Genomic DNA, 19,670 nt, shown 5'->3' on the forward strand with positions numbered 1-19,670 from the left:
TCACAAATTTCGACAAGTTTGGCTGAATATTCTTATTCTAACATGATTGGTTAGGGGAGGGGGTCCAATATACCTAAGGGTCTTATGCTAAGGCTCCGTTTGCGAGCCTTTGGAGTACCAGAGCGCCCTTCACAGTATTTTGCCCTTACTGTGCACATAGCGCAGTGGACCTTGTATTTCTCCGAGACAGTCTACTGCTGTCCTTCTTTAGGCCCAAACTTGAGGCTGAATAAGGGCGGGATTATGAAGATGTAATCGATTAGTTTAAATTTTCACCTACATGGTTTCCGATTATGTGATTAACACAGTGTATTCATCCTCGCCTTTGGCGTTTTCCAATCCATACCTTTGTATCTGATTTTTATTGCTGCGGTCCTTTTTGTGCTGTGATTGTAAAGCATTTAATCTTGCCTAGTTTGGGTAGTGGCTACGGTTAGGATATCTCAGATCAACCTTCAGCATAAAATAACTGAAACAATTAATCTTTGCAGACTTATGCAAACCGGTTCAGCCCAAGTGGATTTTGTCAAAGACCCTTATTTTCATTAGGGGAATTTCTATGTAAGAAACCTTGTGAACCCGGTGCTTGTTATTTTCAGCAAAAATGAAATGGCAAACTCGCGTGTCATGCCTCGAGAATGTGTGCTTATTAACAACGCAATTGTTGCTACACTCATCTCTAAACTAATCACCAGCGATGTATTTGCTATTCCAATTGATGTGTCTGTTGAAACGGTTTATTTACCGCATGATGAACCATTTCCTACGGATGCCTTTAAGCATACTGCACTTAAAAAGGCCTTCCGCTAATTGTTGGCAGTAATGCGAATGCTCATCATGTCATCTGTGGCAGCCCAGACATTAATTTGAGAAGCTCCAGTTTGATGGAATACTTAAGTATTACAGATCATGGATACTGGGATATCTTTGCTGATTTGGTTGCGGCTAAATTTCAAAGATACTCATCATCGATTGATAATCCAAGTGATTTAGATGATGCCGTTTATACTACAATGGCCTTCATCATGTGGAAGCTGTCGAAGAAACTCGCCCTTTATGATATGTGAAGACCACTAGAGGAACCCTTTGATGGAGCCCTGATATGACTAAGCCCAGGTAATAAGTTGGAAAAGTTGGAACAGACAACTGGATCGGAGGCTTTCAGGCCGGCTCACAAGGCCTACCAGGAAGCTCTTCGGTCTGTTGAACGATCCGTCTGGCAAAACCTTTGTACAAATGTTTCCAGTTTGAGCGAAGTCAGTAGGTTGAACAAAATCCCAATGAAATCAAAGGATTCCCGAGTGATCGAACTTCGTTTGCAAAAATGGCTCTTTGGATGAGGCTATAAATGTTATTCAATACCAACTTTTGTAGCGAAACTATAGGATCGAATTGCACTACTTTTTTAACCTTCTTTATTCAAACATATATTGAAACAACAAAAGTATTTGTTCGCAGTTTTTTTTACTGAGTATATTCCCAAATCCAGGCGAGATATTACTGTAAAGCTTATAAAGTGGGTCATGCACCGTATGAATAAGCAAAGAATTCTAGTTTGACCTCTTTTCTTCTTAAATGCTTGGATCGCAAAGTCAATCATCACATCCGTGAAGTTCATCTGGCTGTCGTGCCCCTTTATGTGACCTGGAAAGTCCACAGTATTTCTTCCATTCAAAATTGTGGACGATATCTAGAAAGCATTCACTCAGAAGCAATCCTGTTAGGGTATTTGCTTAGCTATCGAGAGTACTTTTGACATCGTACCTTTCGATGCCATAATGGAAGCCGTAACATGTCTCCGGTAAGATAGATCTTAAATGATATCCAATTAGATTCACCAAATGCTCAAAAACCGATATCTTTTCTCGTCATTATGTCAAGCAGCGATTAGGGAATTGAGTGTTTGTGGATGCCTCCAAGGGGGAGCCTTGATACCACTTTTGTGGAATCTCGTAGCAGATATGCTACTAATAGCGGTTTTCCTACTATTTATTTTGTAGTTTATTTTCCCAATTTTTTTTAATCTTTAAATTTAGTTACACTATTGCTTTTCCACAGATAGGTTTGTGCCTTCGGATGCATATTTGATAAGCTGTAAGTGAGTTTGTGTATGCTTTGTACGTACTTTTTCCTCTAAATGTTACTTGTTTTTAGGAGTCATTGGAGATGGAAGATTGAAGGAGCTATGGTTATTCCTTTGAGCTGGTATCTGAGCTGTACCTGTAAAGAAACATCAAAAAGAAAATGTGTAAACATACAAACATTGATAGGGATTTTGATAGGCTTTTGATATGCTTTTTCAGTCTCGTTTGAAGGCAAAACTGACTCACAGTTTCACGCAAAATTCCACCGACTCCTAACTTCAAACGATTCTCGGTCAACAGTCAGTTTTTCCGGGAAATACCTCGAACCAACAAGTAAAAGCAAAAGTTTCCTCATTGATAGCATGCAGATAAGCGAAGCACCTTTCCGTACGTGTACTGTACACGGTTTGGTATGGTACCATCAAAGTTCGAAACGACCCCGAACCTGACAGAACGCAATTTGGATGTTTTACGAGCCAAACTCAACCCCGAAATCGTTAACATCCAAGTACCTGTCTGCACGCAACTCGTTTTTCTTTTCGTTCGCCGCAATCAATTTTCTTCGAAAGCTTTCGGCTCGCGGAAAATAAAAGGAAAAAGAAACATGCCTAAAATCTTAAATCTATATGTACGCGGACAAGAGATACCCACAAACAAGAATGTGCGATGAGGAAATCCATAAAGAAAACTGCTTCGAACCACGCACTCGGAAAATTGCACGACAATGCACTATGGGATGGAACGGAAAATGGCGTGGAAAGTTTTGGTTTATGGATTGTATGTGTTGTAATACAATGTGATTAATTTCAAGTTGTTTTGCGCTAAATGTACTAAATGTTTGATTTAGAAAATACTCGAAACACATTGATAACCAGCTTATGACTAAAGTGTTCCCAGAATGCAGAAAAGGACAACAAAATACAATAAAATAAATCAAGATGAAATTAAAAAAATAAACTTAAAAAAATAAAAAAATATATGCAAAAACAAATAAAAAAAAGAAAAAAAAAGTGAAAATAAAAGAAAATAGAATACAATTAAATAAAAAACGGATAAAAGAATATCGACTGTTTTAATCTAATTTGATCAATTCTCTAGAAATCTTGTTATGACTTCTGTTTCGAAACTTAGATTCCCGATCCACAGTGCAACACCACAACCAGTCTGTGTTTTTGAGAAGGAAGCTGCGTTCGGGGAAGTTACCGAAAACCTTGCCTTCACTACTGGAAGGAAGCGCATGGTGGTTTTCCAATCTACAATTCTCTTCCCATACGTACAGATGTGTGTCGTCCGACTTTGCGCCACCAGACTAGATCGTTTATACAAAATTCAACGTCAGCAGCGCCACTTGCTGTGCTGTGTGTAGAGAGGAGTAGTATCATCTGCTTTCTGCAGGCCGCACAGCAGGAGACCGAATACCGAAATGTGTTTGCGTCTTTCGCCTACAACTACACTAGCTAACGTTCAGCAGTCGAGTTTTCCTATATGGATGGGATGATGGTGTGGTTGGTGACCCAGTTTAGGCAGCCCCTTATCGTCCGATCTAGAGAAGATGAGCAGATTACGGTCGGTGGTTGGGGGGTACAGCAGGAAAGCAGCAGTGGAGGGCTGTTCAATGCCAAACTCACAGCCGAGTGAACTGATTTCGACCAACCAACTTGTTTAGTTGTTCTTGTTGGTTGTTGTTGTTGGATGAGAAATTTCACCAGGATTTTCTAGCGAATTTTCTATCCAGTTCCATCGGGATGGTAGGTAATTGATTGATGTGAACATCGGTGGCGCAGAATAATACTTGCAATTTCGAGGATGACACATCAGTAGAGAGCTTCGCGCGAAACTTGTCATCGGAGACAAATTTGTCATGACGGCGGTGTTTTCGACAGATGCATTTATCATAAGCTGTAAGTGTGTAAGAGATTTTCAGCCGTATAGGACAACTCGTTTCGGGAGGAAAATTGGACACGTAAAATGCTAGGACATGCTTTCATTCTATCTCCGAATAATAATAATATGATAATAAAATAAAAAAAATATGATGATAGGAATAGTCATATCTAAATTTAATGAGTAAACTAAATAGAGACTAGGCACCACGAAACCCAGCTGTATTGAATGAAATAAAACATTTTTTTTTTAAATTAAAAAAAAATAAAGAAGAGATAAATAAAATACGATATGATTATTTGATGAAATGAAAAAAAAAATTAAAACAATATTTCAATTCTATCTTTAGTAATACAAAGAAAAAAAACAAAAAAAAATATCAAATGAACTTTGATAGAATGAAAAACAAACAAAATAAAAAATAGATAAAACAAAAAAAATAAAATGAAAAAATTCTAGATAAAACTCTTAATTAATTGTGGAAGTATTGTAGGGACGTCTTGCCAATAAAAAAAATAAGAAGATCATCTCTCTTGGGAAAATTTCCATGAATCATACTGCTGTCGATTAATCTCATAATAGCTACCACCGTGTTACGCGAATTATCAACACGAACGACGAACATCCTCTTGCTTTCATTAAATACATGCATCAGGAATTTCACCGTCGATTACTCACTAACTTTCTCACTCACCGATTCACTCACATTCCTACGAAAAATGCTGACACGTGTTCCGCCATCCAGCATGCTAGTGGGTATTAAGTAAACTTTCAACCTTGGACAGCCCTTCAGTATTATGCGAAATGAAAAAAAAAACTATGCATCAAACAATTGAATGTGTACGATTAAAAAACAACGTGTAGCATCTCTCCACATTCCACCGAGTCGAAAGCTGTGTTGTAGTAGCCGGGAAATGCGAATGTGGAAAGGGTTGTCTTCCGCTCAATCATGCACGACGAAGCAGCCGAGGCAATAGGCTCTTTCTCTGGACGATGCCACCCCCTCCCCATTAGCATAATGGGGCACGTTCGTGCTGCTGGGAAATATTTACGCTGCTATCTGAATTCCGTACACTTTCCAAAGGAAGACACCATCGCACGGCAAAGCAAGTGCGATTGCCCAAGAATAAGGAACCGGTTCCAGTTTTCAGGACCAACAACTTTGAATTTATTATAATGCATTTGCGAAATGCACAATTTACACAGCAAGAAAGGTGCTCCGTTGACCTCTTTCAGTCGAGTCGAGAGGGGACTATCAAGAGCGGGGATGCCAGTTATTTTTTTTTTAAATTTTGTTTCTATATACCATAACATACTTCGTTTGCGTTAAACTATATCAATTCTCGATACAGTTTGGATGGGCTTCGCGGTATAGTGCTACCGCTTCGGATACGTATGCAGAACATCCTGGATTCAATCCCTGGCCTGCCTCTTTTCACTTGCTTCGTGTCTCTCCATCTTTGTATCTTTTCGTTCTTTACATATTAAATATGGGGGGGCAACCATTTAGTAACTTCTTTTCCCGATCAGCCTAGATAGCTGTGTAGTGTCGGTAGCGGTTGTCTCAATTGGCTAAGAATAACACTACGGACCACCTGTTCCGGGGGTAATAGTCCACCAAACAGGGAACCCCAATCCAAGGTGTCAGGCGACCCGTGCTGATGGATGAATGGTTGAGGGGGTTTAAAATATGCTCGATCTTTAACGGAGCCCGTAACGTAGGTGGATCGCCTTTATGTGTTGCGTTACGGTTCAAGATCTACCAAACTGAACCCTAGTGACATCCAGTTTGTCAAGTTGGGGTAATGTGTTTTGGTAATAAGGATTCATGGTACAAAGTCCTTGTTACTGGTGACAGTTTCTAAAATTGCATTTATTCTGCCTTACTGATAGTTAAAGAATCGGAGTTTGCCCGCCCGAGACTACACTTGACGTTAGGAAAACAAACATGCTTTACGTATTTGCGTACTAACCTATCAAGGACTGTTAAGTTCTGGTAATTCAAGGACTCACGTGCGTTCTTATTGTAGAACACATTCTCCAACTTGACAGAGTTTTGCAACTAGCCTAAAGTCCCGAGTTTTTCTTTGTTGTCCTGGGACTAAACTAGAAGCAAGACATGGATGGGGCTAGAGTTCCGATGCATGGATAAATATCAGTACCACCATTTTGTATTTCTCAGAATTCAAATAGATTGTGTTTGATTAGGGGCGCTCTTTCACTGGGATTTAAATCTTTATGATAACGGTACCTTTTCATCGCAATCGATTTCTTGCACCTCTGGGATAACAAAACAGGAACTGTACAGAAATCGATGCTTCATTGCCTCTCAATGACATTGGAGTAGTACGACATGCACTAAATACTAAGGATACGGGTAATGCCACAAAAAAACTATATACTGGTCGCAGTGGCTCACCCGAACAGAAAAAAAACTGACTAAGTATTCTAGAGCAAATAGCTCAAACGTAGTGTGTTTTAATTTGTTTTAGTCAATTATCTTTGAAAAAATACGTAATAATTTGAAATTCGTTCTTTGACAAAGTTGTAGCCCTTGTTTTACTCTACATTTCGTTCTTTGACACCAAACTTCTGGCTCTTAAATATCATTTCCTTGCAATTTCGATTTGAATGCGCGGCACAGTGCGCAAAACAATGCTTACCCTGACAGTTGCAAATTTATGATCTGAAATGCCGTGTTTAAATCAAAATTGCAAGGAAACGATAAGAGAAGTTTGATGTCAAAGAACGAATTGTAGAGTGAAACAGGGGCCACAACTTTGCCGAAGAAAGAATTTTAAATTATTACGCATTTTTCAAAGATAATTGACAAAAACAAATTAAAACACACTACTTTTGAGCTATTTGCTCTAGAAAACTTAGTTAACTAAACTAATCGATTCAAAGATGCCATTTTATAGAAAGTTCAATAATCTTTCGAATAAGGGTAAAAAACTGGGATAAGTTTGCCCATTTTCAAGTTATAGCCAGTTAAGGCAATAAGAGTAAAAAACATGGGAAGTTCAATAAGTATGTAACTGTTGAGATTTGACCATATGCGTAGAACTTTTTTTTCACCATTTTTGGTCCTCTATCACCCTTTAAAAAAATTTCACTCAGGAACCTAACACCCTGTATAAATTTTGACACAAATATTGCCCGTTGTGAAGATTTATAGATTCCGACGCAAATAAATGATAAGCCTTATTTTCAGCGTAGGTGCGTTATAAATGTTTGTTTACAATGCAAAACTATCACTAAATGTGTACCCAACAACACAGCGTAAAATATTCACCAGGACGCGGTCTGGTTTTATATCTGTGGGCCCACGCAAGAAAAATCCACGCAACTAATTTTCGCGCAGTAGTCTAAACAGGTGGAATCTCCGCAATACTTACTTTTAGTGATCTAGCTGCAATCTACTTTCAAACAACTATGCTCCATCTCGATTGATCTGGAAACCCTTGGATCTCGGATGCTGCTTTGCATCCGAGGCTTGTAAGGGTAAAGGACCCATATAGCCGAGGCGGTAAACGCACGGGTATTCAGCATGACCATGCTGAGGGTGACGGGTTCGATTCCCGGTCGGTCTAGGATCTTTTCGTAAAGGAAATTTCCTTGACTTCCTTGGGCATAGAGTATCTTCGTGCCTGCCACACGATATACACATGCAAAATGGTCATTGGCAGAGGAAGCTCTCAGTTAATAACTGTGGAAGTGCTCATAGAACACTAAGCTGAGAAGCAGGCTTTGTCCCAGTGAGGACGTTACGCCAAGAAGAGGAGGCTTGTTAGGGTATCAAGCTACCTTCTACTCCTGTGCACATAGTAGTGTAGTGATGATTTCAACTTTGTGGCATAGATTATGTTCGCCAGATCTCATTCGAACTCACCTTATTTTTCTATGCGCTAAAGTACAAATTGGAGTTAGGGAATCGCGCCACTTGGGCGGTGGCTTCTATATTCGTCTGTTTTCCACTATAATTTAGCCAAATTTGAACCAATTGACACAACTTTTGGAATGTGGTGAGATAGGTATACTACCCGTGCACAACACTTCAAGTCAATTGGTTCAAAATTGACTGAGTTATAGTGGAAAACAGACGAATATAGAAGCCACCGCCCATGTGGCGCGATACCCTATTTGAATTCTCTGGTAATCATACGACTAAGGGCAATTCAATTTGGGTTAATTCATTTTCTTAGGGCTAGATGGTATAGTGTTAGGTACTAGTTAATAGTTAGCAGTTTGCTATAGCAGCTTAATTCGCTAAAAATGTCTTCAATTTCTGCAACTCATCATTTCGCCAGTGTTGTTATTTACTTTCGACTCGTTTCGTTAATCCCCCCGCTGGGACCGGGTGTGGCACACACTGGTGTATGCCTAAGTGGATGCACCGATGTATTGCATCTCGATGAGGCGCAAGTAACGAAGACCATTAACCCTGTCTTCTTGTGCAAATATACATGATGTCTTGAAAAAAAAAAAAACAATAGTATACCTTTAATGCCGGAACAAATCTCATTTTCTTCTTTTGTCACTTTGCTCGTTGACTCGTCAAGGGGGTGGGGGGGTTGGTATTTGCTGAGAAATTACCCAAACTATTAGACAAAATCGTCAAACTCATCGAATTTTCACGATGACTCTAATTTCACTTAAATATTTTAAAATTTCCTACATAATTTATTTGTGACCCTCTCCCTGAAAATGTCGAATCCCGACAAAAAAAATCCGAGGGGGTATCAGGTATCAGAAGGCCGGCTCCAGAGGCACGTTATCCTCCATTTGGGACATTTGTGCCATCGTCAAAATAACAGCCTATTTTATCATCTACCTGAGGGAAAAGCAAGGAAAAAGGATTTGGATGGGGATATGGACAGGTAGGGAAATAGGAAAAACACCCTGGAGGAGGGTACTAACGCACAAGCGTACCACAATAGGTTCAAACAGCGTCCTGAAAAAGGCACTGTGATAACGCAAAAAACGAAAGAGAGCCTATAGCTCTTTACCACAGCGGGTTAAGAACAACAGAATATCCTGAAGATTCAGGTTTCTGAAGTCAGTTTCACTTAATAAGTGTTTACCGAACACTCGGAAACTTCCTCAATGCGATTTCTTATTTTGTATGATACTGTTATTTTTGTTTTGGTATTTCTTTTTCAGCTGTGAAGATTCACTTCGGATGACCCTCCTTGCACATGATTCTCCCTTGGATTTCTGGATATATACTCGTTAAACGATTTGGCTTGTTGTCCTCCATCAAGATTTCGGCTCTGCTATGGTTCACTGCCGTGTGAGCCTTTAGTTTTAAGTTATTACTATAATATTTTTCGAAAAGAATAAGAGGTTTTGTGCCTTTTTGAGAAAGATTTCGGAATTGAGGAAATCACTCAAAGGGGCTTTTCCCTCTTTCCAAATTTTGAGTTAAATAAATAATAATAATAATAATAACACTCGGAAACGCAGTTACGCAAAAACTGGACAGTTACATATCAAATGATACGAAGTTCCAAAATCGGATTCACAGCTATCACATACAAATAAATCAGCTTGCTGAATATTCGCCATATGATAGCTGAGTCGGCAGTGGCCAGTCAATGCTTTGACCAGAATGCTGCAACTCTGCTTTGACAGATTTGTAAGATACTTCGCCACCCTTGGAGGTGACTCAGTACAATACAATTTGGTTTGACGACATGACTCCAAACTATTCCAGTATTGTCTGTGTTGAGTGGCAGCCCAGGTGTGAATCTGAAGCTTTACCCAACACTTCGATATCGGATTAGCTGGCTCAGGGCCAATGAGGTAATGTGATGCTCCAGTGCGAGCTAACTCATCAGCCAATTCATTTCCAGCGATGAAAGAATGGCCAGGTACCCATACAAGGTGAACAGCGTTTGCTGAATTCAGATCCTCGATTTGTTCGACAAGCGATAACTACCTTCGACCTAGAGTTGGCCGAAGCAAGTGCTTTAATAGCAGCCTGGCTATCTGAACAGAAGTATATTACTTTGCCCATTACGTGCTGCTGAAGTGCTAATTGCACCCCGCAAATAAGAGCAAAGATTTCGACCTGAAAAACGGTGCAGTGTCTACCAAGTGAGTAAAACTGATACAGTCTTAGCTCACGAGAATAAACACCAGCACCTGCTCGACCTTCGAGAAGGGAGCCATCAGCGTAACATACGATGCTGTCTGAAATACTTCTTTCCAGATAACCAGATGTCCACTCTGCCCGGGAAGGAAATTTCGTGAAAAATGTCCTATATGGAAAATTACAAGCAATTGTAAGATCACTTGGAGCAAGAACAATTTTGTCCCAATTCATCAAAAGTGGAAACAACGAGGTGTGTGTTGAACTGCGGTTCACAGGAGATTCCTCTAGTAAACCGAATACCTGTAGACGGTAAGTGCAAGAAAGGGTTTCTTGTTTGAGATGAATATGTAGTGGAGCAACGTCAAAGAGAACTTCGAGCGCTGCCGTGGAAGTTGAAGAGAACGCTCCAGACATCGCCATTAAGCCCATCCTTTGGAGATGGCCTAATTTTGATTGGACCGTTCTCACTTCGCCCTTTTGTTACCACACAAGACATCCATAAGCCAATATTGGCCGGACCACAGTTGTGTAAACCCATTTGATATACTTGGGTTTTAGACCCCAAGTTGTGTGTGTGTGTGATCCAACTAACCCCCACTGTCCGGCAGTGGTATTATGGAAGAAAGTTTTCTGCAATATCATTTTGATGCAAAAAGCTTTAGTCCGGGAGTTAGAAGGTGATAGCTCTATTGCAGATTCAGAGACCCATTTCAGAATGGCTGGAGAGACACGTCCATTCAGAAGTCACTTCCACTTACAATAAGCCCCGCATGTGTACATTACCGTTATCATTTGGATAATGATAATGCAAACACACTTCCTGATTCAAAGATAATCTTTGAAACTGGCGCGTATTCAGTTCATTTTGTTGTAGTAACAGTAATCAGAACTCTCTCACCGGAATCCATCCAAGTTAGCGCTGCCATCGCAAAGGGAACGTTTTCATTGCGTAGTCAGATTTCCTCCTCGTCTTGCCTCCGTTGCGCACACAGTCAATCATCATTTGAACACACGTCACTATAGCTCCCGCAAAACAAGCCACAAAATTATTGATGTTAAGCCACACGGGATGATTCTGTAATCACTCGCGAATCACTGATGGCATGGCGGTAGTTTAATAGCCACCCTCGCCACCCTGAGCAGCGGAGAATAGCAAATTGATAACAACAAAATCACATAGCTTGTTTTTATATCATAGTTTGTTATTGTTAACTTATCAAAATATATCTTTTAAATAACATGTTTTGTTGGGTCATCTTATTTTGTTATGTTCAAGTTATTGGGATATATCCACAAGATAACATTTCAATAATATATTTTTTGCAATTTCTCATCGTAATAGGCTGTTTTACCTCACGCAAATCTGACAGGAAAAGACCTACTTTCCCACACCAAATTAACAGTGCTGTAATGGTTCATTACAGCACTGATTTGCGTTGCGTAATGAACCATTACAGCACTGTTTTCAGTTTTGGTCAACTTCTTGATGCTTTCTGAACGCAGTTTTGAAAAATTGTGACAACTACACAGTATAACCTGTTATGATCAGATTTTCTTGAACATGGCTATGAACATCAGTGTGCAGTTTGATGAAAAAGTTTTGTTTAAAACTATCCTCAAGGGTAATTTATGAAATTTCAAAAAACGTTGTACGCAACTCGGTGCAGAACTCGATTTTTCCAGCACTCGTCATAATCATCCAACTCGGCAAGCCTCGTTGGATAAATGTGCGACTCGTGCTGTAAAAATCGTTATTCTGCACCTTGTTGCGTAAACTACTATTGTTGTAGAACATGTTTAGTTATTATGCTACTATAGAGAATGTAAAAATATGTGATAAACAATAACACAACAATAACAAGTGCACAAATTTCATGTTATTAGGTTGTGATTGATCTAACGAAACATGTTATTGAATTAGTCTTCCAGAAACATTTTTTTGTTATGATATTCGTTATTTTGCCGCTTATGACAAACAAGTTTATAACATAATTCATTCATTTATTTAGTTCACATCAAATTCATGATAATACTGAATCAACAATTTGCCGCCATAATACTCGATTTGCAGCTGCAGCTCTCCATCCTCGGTCACGCCCAACACTCGCCAGATCACGCTCCACCTGGTCCGCCCATCGTGCTCTCTGCGCTCCACGCCTTCTTGTACCAACCGGATGGTTAGCAAACACCAACTTTGTAGGGTTGTTGTCCGGCATTCTTGCAACATGCCCTGCCCACCGTATCCTTCCAGCTTTGGCTACCTTCTGGATACTGTGTTCGCCGTAAAGTGCAGCGAGCTCGTGGTTCATCCTTCTCCGCCACACACCGTTCTCCTGCACACCGCCGAAGATCGTCCTTAGCACCCGTCGCTCGAAAACTCCGAGTGCTTGCAGGTCCTCCTCGAGCATCGTCCATGTCTCGTGTCCGTAGAGAACCACCGGTCTTATTAACGTCTTGTACATGGTACATTTGGTGCGGGGGTGAATCTTTTTTGACCGCAGTTTCTTCTGGAACCCATAATAGGCACGACTTCCACTGATGATGCGCCTTCGTATTTCACGGCTCACATTATTGTCAGCCGTTAGCAAGGAACCGAGGTAGACGAATTCATCTACCACCTCGAAAGTATCCCCGTCTATCGTAACATTGCTGCCAAGGCTTGTCCTGTCTCGCTCAGTCCCACCTACCAGCATGTACTTTGTCTTAGCCGCATTCACCACCAGTCCGACCTTTGCTGCTTCACGTTTCAGGCGGGTGTACTGCTCTGCCACCGTTCCAAATGTTCTGGCAATAATATCCATGTCATCCGCAAAACAGACAAATTGGCTGGATTTCGTGAAGATCGTACCCCGGCTGTTGAGCCCGGCTCGTCGCATAACACCTTCCAGGGCGATGTTGAAGAGTAGGCAGGAAAGTCCATCACCTTGTCGTAGTCCCCGTCAAGATTCAAATGAACTGGATAGCTCACCCGAAATCCTTACGCTGTTCTGCACACCGTCCATCGTTGCTCTTATCAGTCTAGTCAGCTTCCCAGGAAAGCTATTCTCGTCCATAATTTTCCATAGCTCTGTGCGGTCGATACTGTCGTATGCCGCTTTGAAGTCGATGAACAGGTGATGCGTTGGGACCTGGTATTCACGGCATTTTTGGAGGATTTGCCGTACGGTGAAGATCTGGTCCGTTGTCGACCGGCCGTCGATGAAACCGGCTTGGTAACTTCCCACGAACTCATTTACTTTAGGTGAAAGACGACGGAAGATGATATCCCAGATACACTTTGTAAGCGGCATTCAAAACGGTGATCGCTCGAAAGTTCTCACACATTAACTTGTCGCCTTTCTTGTGGATGGGACAGATTATCCCTTCCTTCCATTCCTCCGGTAGCTGTTCGGTTTCCCAGATCTTGACTACTAACTGGTGCAGACAGGTGGCCAACTTTTCCGGACCCATCTTGATGAGTTCTCTTGCGATACCGTCCTTACCAGCCGCTTTGTTGTTTTTGAGCTGGTGGATGGCATCCTTAACTTCCCTCAGCGTGGGGGTTGGTTCGTTCCCGTCCTCTGCTGCACCAACATAGTCATTTCCTCCGCTGCCTTGGTCCTCCGTGCCTACATTCTCTTCGCCATTCAGGTGCTCGTCGAAGTGCTGCTTCCACCTTTCGATCACCTCACGTTTGTCCGTCAGTAGGCTCCCGTCCTTATCCCTGCATATTTCGGCTTGCGACACGTAGCCTTTGCGGGATGCGTTGAGCTTCTGGTAGAACTTGCGTGTTTCCTGTGAACGGCACAGCAGTTCCATTTCCTCGCACTCCGCTTCTTCCAGGCGGCGCTTTTTCTCCCGGAAGAGACGGGTCTGCTGCTTCCGCTTCTGTCTGTATCGCTCCACATTCTGTCGGGTTCCATGCTGCAGCATTACCGCCCGCGCTGCATCCTTCTCCTCCAGAACCGCTCTGCACTCCTCGTCGAACCAATCGTTTCGTCGACTCCGTTCTACGTACCCGATAGTGCTCTCGGCTGCGTTGTTGATGGCTGCTTTGACTGTACTCCAGCAGTCCTCTAGAGGGGCCACATCGAGCACACCCTCGTCCGGCAACACTGCCTCGAGATTCTGCGCGTATGCGGTGGCGACATCCGGTCCCGGGTAGAGCTTAATGGCAGAAGAATGGCAAATTTTACCATTAAAACAGAATGTTTGAATGGCAAAATGTGTTATTTGTTTGTTTGAAATAAGAGTTAAAATAACAAAAATAATAACAAAATTTTGGTAGCAGAAAAACTTAAAAATAACTTATTTTGCCATTGTAATAACAAAGTAATGGTAAAGCATGCGGATTAAATTGAAGAACAAAATAAGTTATTATTGAGATATTGATAACAAAATAAGACCTAAATTAACTGTTATCGGTGAATAAAAAAAATATGACGTTCTTGAGTTATTGATAACAGAATAAGAACAAATTTAGCTGTTTATGTGGCGATCAAAATAATGGTAGGTTTAGTTGTTCAAATTCAATTTTAAAATAATGGTAGATTCAGTTATTATTTCAAAGTAGCAGAAAAAAGGTAAAATGAGCTATTTCTATTAATTGTTTGAGTTCTAAATTAACATAAATTGATGTGCATCAAATAGAATCCATTGCGAATCAAACACACAGCTGAGAAATCGGATTTGTTTACTTTTGCGAGATACGTCGAATTGAAAAGTTATGCTTGAAATATACAATATAATAGTTAATGGTATATTAAGAGTAAAATATGTTATGGTGCCTAATGTTTATAAAAAATTTCTCACTATATCAAAATAATGACAAATTCAGCTAGGAATGTAAATTATGTTATTGTTCTGATATTTTATACAATTCATTATAAAAGGTGCTAAATTGCAAGATTTACCATGATAGTAATTTTTGTTATTGATGTGTTATTTAGCATTATTCATGAATAACATATCAATGACAAGATTTGCTATGATTGTATATTTTGCTATTGATTTGCCATTTTAAGTTTTTCATAATAACAGAAGAATGGCAAAACGAGATATGATGGCAAAACCAGTTATTATTTTGTCCTTTGTTTGCCATTAGTCTCTACCCGGGGTTGCTTCAGTCGCTCTAGATAGTACCGGGGCGGCCACCGGTACTGTACATTGTTAATAACGGAGAGTTTTGGGCGCAGTTTAACCATCACCAGGTAGTGATCAGAGTCGATATTAGCGCCGCGATAGGTCCTGACGTCGATAATGTCGGAGAAGTGCCGTCCATCAATCAGAACGTGGTCGATTTGCGATTCCGTTTGTTGTGGTGATCTCCAGGTGTAACGATACGGGAGGCTGGAGGCATAACATAATATGTTATGCTAATAACATAAAAATAACTGATTCCAGTATTCAGTTATTAGGCCAAAATAACATAATTTATTATGCTGTTGATATTTTCTTCTGCTCGGGACATACGTACAATCGAGAAACTATCGGAAGGCGTAGCGCCATTGACTGTTCAACGTGAAAACGCGAAATAGCCGGCGTGTTCCTACACTCTCGAAATGCATTTCAGCACCGCTTGCGAAATCAAATTACTTTAACAGCGGCATTAAAACACACACAATCCTTGAAAATCGCCGCTATTACACGATTCGTAGGGAAATTTGTTAAATTTTGCAAAATCAATCAATCAATCACTATTAAAATTTTCACAGAATAAGCACTTTTCCACACGCGGAGACTATCCGGATGGCGTAGCACCGGCCAAACCGTCAGCAGAATCACACAAAAAAAAATTGGCGAACGCGAAATAAACGTGACGAGCAAAACAAACCCGTCTGCACGCGGCTACGCCTACTGCGTTTTTTCTGGGTTTTAGACCCCAAGTTGTACCAAAAGTACGCCGGCATTGCCCGAAGGCCATACAAGCTTTCTTGATTCTGAACTCAATGTGAGATGTCCAGGAAAGCTTGGAATCAAGAATGACTCCAACGTACTTTACCTGTTCAGTCATATCGATTTCAGAATCAAAAAGACGCTGAGGTCGAACGCCATTACGGTTTCGCCTTTCCGTGAAAAGAACAATAGATGTTTTACTCGGATTAACCGAAAGGCCATATTGGCGACACCAACCCTCAACTACCTGAAGGGCGCTTTGCATCAGGTCGAATAGGATGGTGATGCACATACCAACTAACAATGTTAGGTAGTCGTCGGCAAAACCATAAGTAGGAAAACCGCTATTATTGAGTTGCCTCAATAGCGTATCTGCTACGAGATTCCACAAAAGCGGTGATAAGACTCCCCCTTGGGGGCATCCACAAACACTCAATTCCCTAATCCCTGCTAGACGCAATGTCGAGAAGAGATATCGGTTTTTGAGCATTTGGTGAATCCAATTGGAAATCATTAGAGATATACCATGACTCCGTGCGGCTTCCAATATGGCATCGAAAGACACGTTGTCAGAGGTACCAGGGATGGGAACACTCATTTGCAGAGAGTTACACTCACTTGTTGTTTTCTCAACTCAGAAGCGTGCAATCAAGAAATGATGTATGGACGACTTTTGCCTTGTGGTTTTGTCTAAAAGTTTGCCAAATAGAGTAGGTGTCGCACACGTATATCAAAGTCGTTACAGAGCTGTGAAAGCGACTCTCCACGAGGTTAGTGTAATTTACATTCACCTCGTGGAGAGTTGCCTTCGCAGCTTCTTCACGACTTCGGTATGCATGTGCGACCCCTACTCTATTCGGCAAACTTTTAGAAAAAAAAAAACACAAGGCAAAAGTCGTCCATACATCATTTCTTGATTGCACGCTTCTGAGCTGAGAAAACTCTCTGCAAGTGAGTGTTCCCATCCTTGAAAGGCACCCTCGATATCTAAGAAAACACCCAGACAAGATTGCTTTTGAGCGAATGCTTTCTCGATATCGTAAACAACATTGTGTAAAAGAGTCACAGTGGACTTACCAGATTGGTAGGCATGTTGGTTCACATGAAGAGGCACGTTGGCCAGATGAACATCACGGATGTGATGATCCTCAATGCGTTCTAAGCATTTCAGAAGAAAAGAAGTCAAACTGATAGGTCTGAAACTCTTTGCTTCTTCATACGACGCACGACTCACTTTTGGAATAAACTTTACAGTAATATCCCGCCAGGATTTGGGAATATACCCTGTAGCAAAACTGCAAACAAGTAGTTTTTTCAAAACATGTTTGAAATAATCAAATCCCTCTTGAAACAAAATAGGATTAATCCCATCTGCCCAAGGTGATTTGAAAGGAGCAAAGCTTTTAAGAGCCCACTCAATCGATTCTATAGTTACAATACTTCGAGCCAAAGCTAAAGAATCATAACTACAAGAAAAGACATCAGGTTCATTCGAAGATGTAATATCCACACATCCAGGGAAGTGTGTGCTGAATAAGCATTCCAGAACTTCCGCATCAGAGGAAGTCAGATCGCTATTTGGCAAACTTAGTTCGTTCACCCGGATATCCAAAGATTTTTCCAGCCGCATCGTTCAGCAGACCGGAGAGCTTTCCTGTAGGCCTTGCGAGCCGACCTGAAAGCCTCCGAACCAGCCGAACGTCGTCTGTTCCAACTCTTTCTACATTGTTTCTTGAGTTTCGCCAGATCAGAGTTCCACCATTCCTCTTCCTCTTCCTCTTGTGATCTTCACAGACCGTAGGGAGCATGCTTCTTCAAAAGCTTCCATGATGAAGGTCGTTGTAGTATCAACGGCATCATCTGAATCACTTGGAGTGTCAATGGATGGTGTTTATCCATGAAATTTGGCCGCAATCAAATCAGTCAAAAGATCCCAGTTTGTTGACCGAGGATTCCTGAAACGCAATGTTTGCGAAGTAACATTTAAATGTTCAAAAAAGATATAGCGATGGTCAGATAAAGATTCTTCATCTGACACATGCCAATTGGTCAGCTCGTGACTAATTCTGCTAGAGCAAAGCGTTATATCTAACACTTCCTCTCTAGCAGATACCATGAAAGTTGGGCGGTTGCCTATGTTAAGTAATGCAAGATCTGTACTACTTAAGTATTCCATCAAGCTGGAGCCTCTCAAGTTAATGTCTGAGCTGCCCCAGATGATATGGTGAGCATTAGCATCACTGCCAACAATAAGCGGAAGGCCTTTTGAAGTACAGTACGTGATGACTTGTTTGAAAGCATCCGTAGGGGATGGTTCATCATGCGGTAAATAAACCGAACAATAGACGTATTTCCTGTTGAGGTTTCCAACATATATGTACATCAATTGTGATAGCACATACATCTCTGGTGGTTAGTTCAGAGATGAGTGTAGCAACTATTGCGTTGTTGACAAGCACACAGGCTCGAGGCATGACACGCGAGTTTGTCATTTCATGTTTACTGAAAGTAGCAAACATCGGGTTCACAAGGTTTCCTAGATTCTTAGATAGAAATTTCCCTTACGAAAGTAAGGTTCTTGTGCCAAGGCCACTTGGGCTGTACCATTTTGCATAAGTCTGCAAAGATTGATCGTTGCTGTTCTTTTATGCTGAAGATTGATCAGAGCTATCCTAACCGTAGCCACTACCCAAACTAGGTAAGATTAAACTCTTCGCAACAACAGCACAACAAAGAACAGCAACAATAAAACCAAATCGGTATCGATTGGAAAACGCCAAAGGCGAGGATACACAGAATACACTGTGTAAATCGCATAATGCGAAACCATATAGGTGAAAATTTAAACTAATTAACAACATCTTCATAATCCCGCCCTTATTTAGCCTCAAGTGAGACTAAAGAAGGGCAGTTGATTGTCTCGGAGAAACGCAAGGTCCACTGTACCATTGCTCCGGTTAGCACAGTAAGGGCTACATACTGTGGAGGGCGCCCTGGTACTCCACAGGCTCCGTTAGCGGTTAGGTTTTTATTAGAACCCCCTAGCCATTCATTCCTAGGCACGGTAAGCATAAAGCCGCATCACACCATGAATTAGGGGTCACCTGTTGGTGGATTCTTACCACCGGAACAGGCGGTCCGTAGTGTTATTCTTAGCCAATTGAGACAATCGCTACCGACACTACACAGCTATCTAGGCTGATCGAGAAAAGAAGTTAATATTGATGATCAACTTCATTTTCTCGATGACTCTAATTTTACTTAAATATTTTTAAATTTCCTACATAATTTATTTGTGACCCTCCCCCTGAAAATGTCAAATCCCGACAAAAAAAAAATCCGAGGGGAGGGGGGGTTACATAAGAGAAAATCAAAATTTGTTACAGCCTAATAAGTTACAAAACTTCTCCAAGGGTTTCACAAAAAAACTCGAAAGTTAGGTAAGAGTTTTCTTTAACATTTTTTCTTAAAGTCTTAAACATATTTTTACATCACATGAAGACGTGTCTTAAAATCTGGCATCCTCAGTTAGCATTTGGCTGGAGGGAAGCTTGTCGTTGGGGAGATGGGTGCAAACAAACAAGTTATTCAATAAAGGTGATAAACTTATAATATCAGATTATCTTTGTTTTGGGCAGTTTTAAAAATTGTTTACAGTTTGGCATGTTTCAAAATTGACCTTATTTTCTCCGATTTATTCTAATTTTTCTAATCATCGTAAAACTATTCTT

General features: G+C 40.9%; 1 protein-coding gene across 11 annotated transcripts in view; it reads right to left on the reverse strand.

The window, feature by feature from the left end:
- The window catches only part of LOC109426825 (protein encore), a 739,407-nt gene that overhangs the window by 254,561 nt on the left and 465,176 nt on the right, over positions 1 to 19,670 (reverse strand). For 2 of the 11 annotated variants that reach the window (XM_062853483.1, XM_062853481.1), the window contains one exon: positions 2,126 to 2,220. The exons of the other annotated variants lie outside the window; for them this stretch is intronic. The gene's annotated coding sequence lies outside the window, so the exon portion shown is untranslated. The remainder of the gene's footprint in view (positions 1 to 2,125; positions 2,221 to 19,670) is intronic. 11 annotated transcript variants of the gene reach the window in all.

Source organism: Aedes albopictus, chromosome 2 (genome assembly GCF_035046485.1).
Source record: "Aedes albopictus strain Foshan chromosome 2, AalbF5, whole genome shotgun sequence".
Lineage (NCBI taxonomy): Eukaryota > Metazoa > Arthropoda > Insecta > Diptera > Culicidae > Aedes > Aedes albopictus.